Below are 8,471 nucleotides of genomic sequence, written 5' to 3' on the forward strand. Positions count from 1 at the left end.
GATGCTCTCTTTAACACTGCTCACTGTGTTTGTTTCTTCATCATGAAAAGGATCTGCTACCAAAAGTTTCCCAAATGATCCCTGTTTCATGGATCGTTTCTGAATAATAACAGTTGTCATCACTCTTAGTGACAATAACATTGTCGTTTCTGTGGTTGCTTCACAATAAAAAACCTCCCAGTGTTTTGCAGTGGAGTTCTAAAACAGCAAACGTCATCATCATCACCTTTAACCCCTGCATATTGATTTCCATGACATCCTAAAGTGTGCACTGGTGTAAACACTGCTGAGCACAAAGCAGTACTGTGGCAGTAAGTGTAGACCTGACAGAGGGCAGCAGTTACTGCTACTTTGCTGCTTTCACACCCAGTGTAGAAATTAAATAAGGAGAGTTTAGTCTGAGGAGCGAGAGTATGGGTTGTCACACAGAACATTGTTCATTACCTTGATACCTTTCTAATTTTCTTATTGTGTGATTTTTAAACATGTTTCAGATGCCTGTTACTTTGCCTCTAATTGAGCTCCCAGAGACTGGGGCTGTAAAACATGGGACTACAATGGACTTTCATCTGTTCCATAGCTACGACTGATGTTGACAGTTGTTTATACATAGCACTAACTAACATTAGTATCACCACTGTGTAGGATAACATATTATACGTTTCTTTGTATATGAATTGGCGTTATATAAATACAGATTGATTGGCTGATTGATTGAAAAGAGCAGAAATACACACAATTAACTTCTTCATATATAGCCCAGTCCAGTTCTTGTCAGAGGGAATGATTCCCACCTTTTGGGCAGTGAGGTCTTAGACTACCAACCATGAGAAGGTAAAGCCCATATCAACTAAAGTATGAATCAAACCTTCAAAACACTGGTTGGACTGCTCACTATTCATGTCCTCATTAAGGCCACAACCTCTGATGAGGAGTCACACGTAGACATTGCTCACTTTTAATGATAACAAGCCAAAAAGGTTGGGAGCCACCAATGCAGTGCATTAGTACTGGAACATATTCCAGTAACACATACTGCAAATCAACATTCTGTGTGTTAACCCTAACTCTTTGCAACCAGATGCCACACATATATAGTATTGTCAGTTCATGTACTGGGTCATTGCACCATGCACTGTTTACCATTTATCATTACAGCTTCAAAGTCTGTCAGTGTGGGCCCATTCAAATCACCATCTTGTGTGTTTCCCAGACAAACTTGATTTGTATAGAAATGAAATCTGAGGGAAGGAGCTGCTATCAACTGGGAAGAGTCCTAAAGCAAACACTGGCCATGGTAACAGTTTCTGGAAATATTTGTTGCTACTGATGTTTTTCAGGGCTGCAAACAAGATTTGAGAAGGTTTTATTTTCATTTAGTTTGGTCCAAATGAAATGACTGGACGGCTGTCTGTGCTTGCCTACCTGTGCACATGTTGTAAGAGCACTCATTGCACATGACCGGAGTATTCCACAAGGCTTAAATATCTCTGGCTCTAGCCCGTCGGTCACACAGAGAAAGTGGAGCCTTCTTCTCACCTGATTTCACCTCTGTAAACATTTTCCTACATTTATTTCCAAGTCCTCTTTAATACAATACAGTGTTCATTTGGCAAATTATGGCCACATGTAGAGTAAAATAGCCAATAAAGCAGGGTATGCTTTAGGGTGGGACTACCTTTCAACTAACCAATCAGAGGCAGGTCATGCCAAAATCGTACCAGTCAGACACAGAGGTCGTTGCGGAATGAAGAACACTTCTGGATCCAAAATCAAGATGGCGACGCCCAAAATGGCAAACTCAAGGCTTCATCATGGCAGTCCATAGTGTATTCTTCAACAGTCTATGATTTGAAGGCACCTATACATGCAGGAAAATGAAGTTAGTGAATGTGGATCTAACACCATTATACTGTATTCTTTTGGACCAAAGTCTATTGTCTATTGAGGTGAGAATTCAAGGCTCTAACATTAGCTTGCTGTATAAAAATAGAATTAGTCACAGTCCTTTGACAATGGTCAGCAGCAGGGTGAACATTAAACATAGCCTCTCACTGCCTGCTTTCATGGTAAATCTATGTACACAAACAATGGATGTATTCTAAGAAGCTGTACAATACATCCTCTGCACACACCACTGTAACCCATTTAGATACTACAGGAAAATGGAATAAGCAGCTCCATTACAAAGTTCTCTCTTGCTCTGAGTCTATTGTGAGCCTGTCCTTTCGACTTTTAGAGGTCTGTCATCCTGTTTTTAGGTTGCCTTGTAGTATAAGCAGTTGTTGTCAATGCTGGAATAGCAGCTTTTTCTGCTGGATTTTCCACTATTGAATCACACTTTCATCAGCATCTGCATTTGTTAAAAAGCCAACAGGAGTGCCCTGTCTCTGAGAGGACCTGTAATTGGCAAAGTCTCCTGTCTCTACATTTTCTAAAGCATGAAAGCAGCCAAGAGGAGGTGCAGAAGTCTAGCTTTCTCTCAGACCACATGAATTACAATATGCTGAAAGGTTATTATGGATTTTTTGCTCAATAAGACCAAAAATAAACTGACTACCCCAGCAAGTATGTGAACACTATATTGATGGCTAAACCAAAGATGGTTTTTCCAGAATGGCTGGGACCCTTTCATTTGGTCCAGATGGGAGGACAGAGATGTGATGAGGCCGGATGATAGTTACCGTGATAGTCACCAGACACTGGAGCTCCTCTCATTCAGATCAGCCAGCAACAGACTGACAGCTCAGGTATTGAAGACACGAGTCACAGCTGATAAGAAGCAAGAAGTGACAACAAACAGGGGAGAGGAGATGAAATTACCATCAGCGGCCTGATGTCTCAATGTATGACACTCAGCGGGACAGAGCCTAGATGAACCTGCTGCATCTAATCGTCATTACAAAAAGAAGGGAAACGCCTACGGGGTGGGGAATAAAATCTGGAAGCAGCACAATAAGCTGTGAGTGTTAGCTCCCATCACTACCTGAAGGGAAAGAGATTGGTGTAATTGAAGAAAAAACTGAAATGGAAGATGAAGGGAAAGGAGGAAGTTAATAGCCTCCTTTATAGCGTAACTGGGTTATTTTAGACGGAGAGAGAAGATACTCACTTCACTTCCCCAAAAAACCTTGACATAAATTATTCAGATAGGTTGTGGGAGGGGGAGTCATTTGCATATAGATAAAAGTCAGTTTAATATTGTAAATTAGCTTTTTATATGGCAATCTGGAAGATTTGGTTTTAATCTCCTAATAAATGTCTCGCTGTGTGTTTTCTCTGCCTACCTGGAGTGTTTGAGTTGGTGAGGAGGAGTAGCAATGGGGGAGGGAGCGAGGGGGTGAGGTAGGGGGGATGGAGATATCACACAGGAAAAGGTTCCCCATTCGTTTTGCTGCCTTGCCTTTAATTAATAGATTATGTACACATGCACACTCCTGTCAGTCTCTCTCAGAGCTTCCCATTACCACTGTGACCTCCGTTTCCGCTGCCCAGCAACCTCTAACACACACACACACACACACACACACACACACACACACATATATATCAGGCACAAGCATGTGGGGGTTGATGAATGGGTGGGTGAATGGGGACTGAGAAGTAAATGTCGGAGGAGGAGTAAATGGTGGACAAGTGCAACCAATTGATGAAGCCTTGATGAAAAAGCAGGAGCGCTGAATCTTCCCAAATTCTAAATACCACAAGTTCTCAGATCAAAGCTGGTGTTCAAATAACGGCCCAGTCTCAAACCAGCACTGTGCTCTCAGAGCATTTTCTACCTAAACGGACAAAGCGCTTTACAATTGGTCTCTCGTTCACCCATTCACACATAGTGATGGTGATGAGGCTTGCCCATCAGGAGCGACTTAGGGTTCGGTATCTCTAACCCTAACCCTAACCCAAGAATGCTTCAATATGTGGACAGGAGGAGCCCGGGAGCAGACTGCTGACCCAGAAATTAGAATCCAACCGGCTCTGTCTCCTGAGCCACAGCCACTAAGTCAATAACACTGAGTTACCTTATTTGTCCTTCTCTCCTGAACAATCACACAGTTTCTTATTAAGTCGTGATGGACATGGTTACTCTTTGGTTACCGTTTGCAGATTAGCTTCAGCTTTAGCTCTACACACACTGCTAATGTAGAGAAAAAATAAGCTGTGAAATCTCAATTGATCGATATTACACATAAAAATTTGTATTACTGTAAATAGTAAATAATATTCAAAACCTATAGAAGGAATATCCTAATTTTAACCACTAACAGATCAGCGGTGAGGAGCCCCTTGCACAGAACACAGCATCTTATCAGTGAGGAGGACAGAGACAGGAGGGTTCAGCATCTAAAGATGAGAACCCCCCAGACGCCACCAGAAGCCTTCCTGTGGGGTGTCTCTTACATGGCTGCATAAGAAAAACATCCAACCCGAGTCCTCATGGCACGAGGAGTCAGCGCATACCGCAGACCACCCAACACCTGAAGATCTCTGTTGGTCCACCCTAAAGACAGGCCCCTCCCCCAAGAGGAGGAAGGGAGTGGTGTATGGCATCGTCATGACATCACATGACAGCTGTGGGGAATGACATCAGTAAAAAAAACAGTATTCCACATATTTGTCAGTTGTGTCTAAACAAAGACACACAGGCAGGATATCAGTCACCTAGAAAAAGCTTCATGATACATATAGATTCATATGATTTTAGTGTTTCTCACTTCATGGAATTGGAAAATGACTTTTTCAATGGCGGAAAAATCAGAGACCACATCTGCCAAACACTTCTCTCATGTCATGTGTTCCAGTGCGCCACACAAACCGACTGGAGTTACGGGTGGTTTGATCCCATTGCTAGATGGTCTCTAATTAGTAGTGAGCTACTACTGCCAGAAGTGCACACCGTGTAGTGTACTGAGAGATGACCTTATTAACTGTTTCACCACCAAATGACATGCTTGGTACAGCTCACTCTCCATAAATCGCTACAGTACATTCAACAGAGATGTTACACTGAGGCAAACTCAAGCATTTCAGGAGATGTAGCTTTCTGAATGAACACTGCTGTTCCTAGAAATATTCTGGACCCAAATAGCCGTAGTTAGCAAGAGCAATATTAAAAAAAAAAAAAGGCTAGGTATAAAAGGTAATGAAAAAGTTTTGGATGAGCAGTTTTCGAGAAAGCATCAAGCAGCAATACTGGAGGCAAAGCAGTCAGTGCACTCAGAACAGACACGTTTGAACCATATTAGTGTTTCTGGACTGTCTGACAGTGATCCAGGAGCGTAATGCTGAATCTGTGTTCTCTTTCAAAGAATACACAAGTTCAAGTTGAGGTGTGTTGTTTTCTCTCCACACGACTTTTGACTACTGTCCTTTTTTCAGTGTGGATCCACTGGATGCAGACAGAGATGTGAATCAGATCTCTATCCATGTCCTGTGGCAGTGTGTGTGTGTGTGTGTGTGTGTGTGTGTGTGTGTGTGTGTGTGTGTGTGTGTGTGGAGGGGTGGGTGGGGTGGGGGGTGAAAAAAGGATAGACGATAATGTACTCTGTGCGATAATGGTTGTACACCTTGATGATCAATGTAAGTCATAAAAGGCACAGTGACATAAAGAAGTGATAAATCTTTCGGGTCCTCAGTGAAGCATGACACATAAAAGCAGGCGACTGTGGGTTTTCATGGCTGTTGCCGGATTCTTATCCTCACCTTGGGGGCAAAAAATGCAAATAAAATAGAGATTGTAAAAAAAAAAAAAAAGATAATGTGTGGGCTTTAGAAGATGAGGAATGAAAATATCAGCAGGCCTGTTTCGGATTTGTATGTCCAGCGGCGACACTTGAGATGAACGAACCATGTCTTAAATTACCATGTAATAAAATTTTTAGCTCAGAAGGTGGGGTGTCTCTCACACAAAAAGAGCATTGGCAGCTTAATGGTGCCAGACTGTGGGAAAAAAGACCATTATATTTTCCCATCTGTGACAAATCCAATTAGTAATGTGGCATGTAAAGATGGAAGTGTGCTGATGGTATGTCTAGTGGACATCTTATTCTGTTGATTATCAAATCAACAGAATAAGATCAATCTGCATCTGCATCTGCAATCTGCATTAGGTTTGGCTCATTCCTTTGCTGTGAGTGTGATGGACTGACTTAAGCACTGTGCTGGCCTCTGTGCTGTCAGATATTCTATTTGTCATGCAGATAGAAACACAACCGTCTCTAATAAATGCAAATTAACTTTCATTTTATGCTCATTGTTCTGTTGATGTGATAAAATCGTGGTTTTACTCTGCAGATTTAAGGTGATCTAAATTTATAAAGCTCTGCTTTTTATCTGTAGAGGCATAAAATGATGTTTTTGACTTTGAGTAGTTCCCAATCAACAGAGCTCAGAGCAGAACATACACCCTGCTTGGTGGTATTTGAGGTGTGTGGCAGTAGCGCTCGTGCCAGTGATAGGTGAAGGATTAATATCATAAAAGCTGGTTCTGTAAATGGCTTGGCCTCTGATTCGCTCATTTTGGAGGAAGGAGCCATGGTTCATATTATTCAGGATGATGATAGGGTGCAGTGAAGACTTTAAAGTCCATGTAGTGGTGGGTTAAAATGTCCTGATGACAGATGACAGCTTCTTTGTGCCAACATTCAGGAATGTGTGTGTGTGTGTGTGTGTGTGTGTGTGTGTGTGTGTGTGTTAGTGTTGTGTGCAATGTGCATGCATTATGCTGTAATGAATAACAGCAAGTAAAAATAATGCTAATTTAATTAAATAAAATATGACTGAGAAGTATATGCCTTTTACTTACTTTACTAGGTTATGCTGCGCTCTTCCACCTTTTTGATGATGATCTAATAACTAAGGACCTATCCCGGCTCCTCTTCCCCGTCCGAGTTGCGTTTATGCGGCTCTTGACAATGACCTGAACCACTGTCTCTCAAATGATCAGTTGATAACTACTGCATAAAAAAGTACTGGACAAAGATCCTTAACCCCAACAATTACAAAGTTATGGAAATATATTTTCCACCCTTTAAATCGGGCCAATATCATCTCACAGATGTCTTAAAGCACTTTAAATTGCCTTTGTGTTTGAAACGTGCTGTGACAGTGAAGCTACCTTGCCTTGCCTCGTAACATATACGAGAATTTACCAGCCACCCTGGATCTTTTTGCGCATCTTACAGCCATGATAAGGGAATGCAGTTTTACTGAGGACGTTATTATATTGTATGATTTTAATCTCAACCTGGAAAACAAACCCCATACTTTTGGTTTGGTCCAACTGGTAAAGTGACCAACAAGAACAAAGTGCTATAGACAATTTAGACATAAATCAATGTTGTAAACCAGGGAGGACAAGTTGTATTATACTTGTATTATACTATAGTTTGTTAAATCATAACTTGGACCACAAAGTGGTGGTTTATTTTTCCTAGAATCACAAAAACCTGTATCATATGGGAAAATCCAGGCATGACATGACAATTTGAAAATGCAATAGAATGGACAAGATGCTCCTAAAAATGTTTGTAACGTCTTTTTCCTATTTGTCTGTATGGTTTTACAGTTTTCCTCTGCACACACGTTTTTCTGAAAGTGTTCCTCATAATTTCTGAACTCCACACACAAATCCAAAAAGACACACAAAAAAGGCTGAAGTCCACCAATCTCCTGCAAAATGAAACTCTACATTCAAAACAACACACAGGCGCACACACACACACACACACACACACACGCACACACACACTGCACCATGCTATGAAATTAATGAAATGACGAACGTGGAATAAAAATGGCAGTGCAAGCAAGCTTATTAGGAGATTTTTAGACGATTTTAAAACTCCTCTACCCTATGGGGATGATGTCACCCACTCACACTATCGCCTGATGCTTTGCATAGTGGCACATTAGTACTATATATGGTAAACAACCCCCACCCCGCCGCCACCCCCATCTGTAGTTCTTCGTGTGTGTACCTCTGTGCTGGTCAGTGCAGCTGATTTTCTCTTTCGTCAGTGACACAGATGACATGATTTGCTACGGGGCTTATATGTGGCCTTTCGTGTGGTTTTGTTTTGTACTGCCATGAATTAATTGTGTCAATTTAATATCAGATAGATCAGCGATGGTACCAGTCAGTGCAGTACCACCTACCAGTCTACAAACATGTTCTCAGACAAGAACACTTGTCTGACTCCCCCTTCCCTTCCCCATTGCCACCTCTGGCCACTATGAGTGATAAATGAAGACGTTACTGATCTTCCCAACAATAAACACCAAAAGTACCCAAATTCTCAGAGGCTGAAACCATTTTACTCACCCAATCAAATGAAAATTACACTTCAAACTTTCCCATACTTTGTCCAACCTCAGTAATACTTGGTTTGTCCTGCAACCAGGCCTTTGATTTAGATAAACTGTTGAACAGTTGTTGTGATCTGACACGCACATCATCCACTCATTTCCTC

Source organism: Pempheris klunzingeri, chromosome 21 (assembly GCF_042242105.1).
Source record: "Pempheris klunzingeri isolate RE-2024b chromosome 21, fPemKlu1.hap1, whole genome shotgun sequence".
Taxonomy (NCBI): domain Eukaryota; kingdom Metazoa; phylum Chordata; class Actinopteri; order Acropomatiformes; family Pempheridae; genus Pempheris; species Pempheris klunzingeri.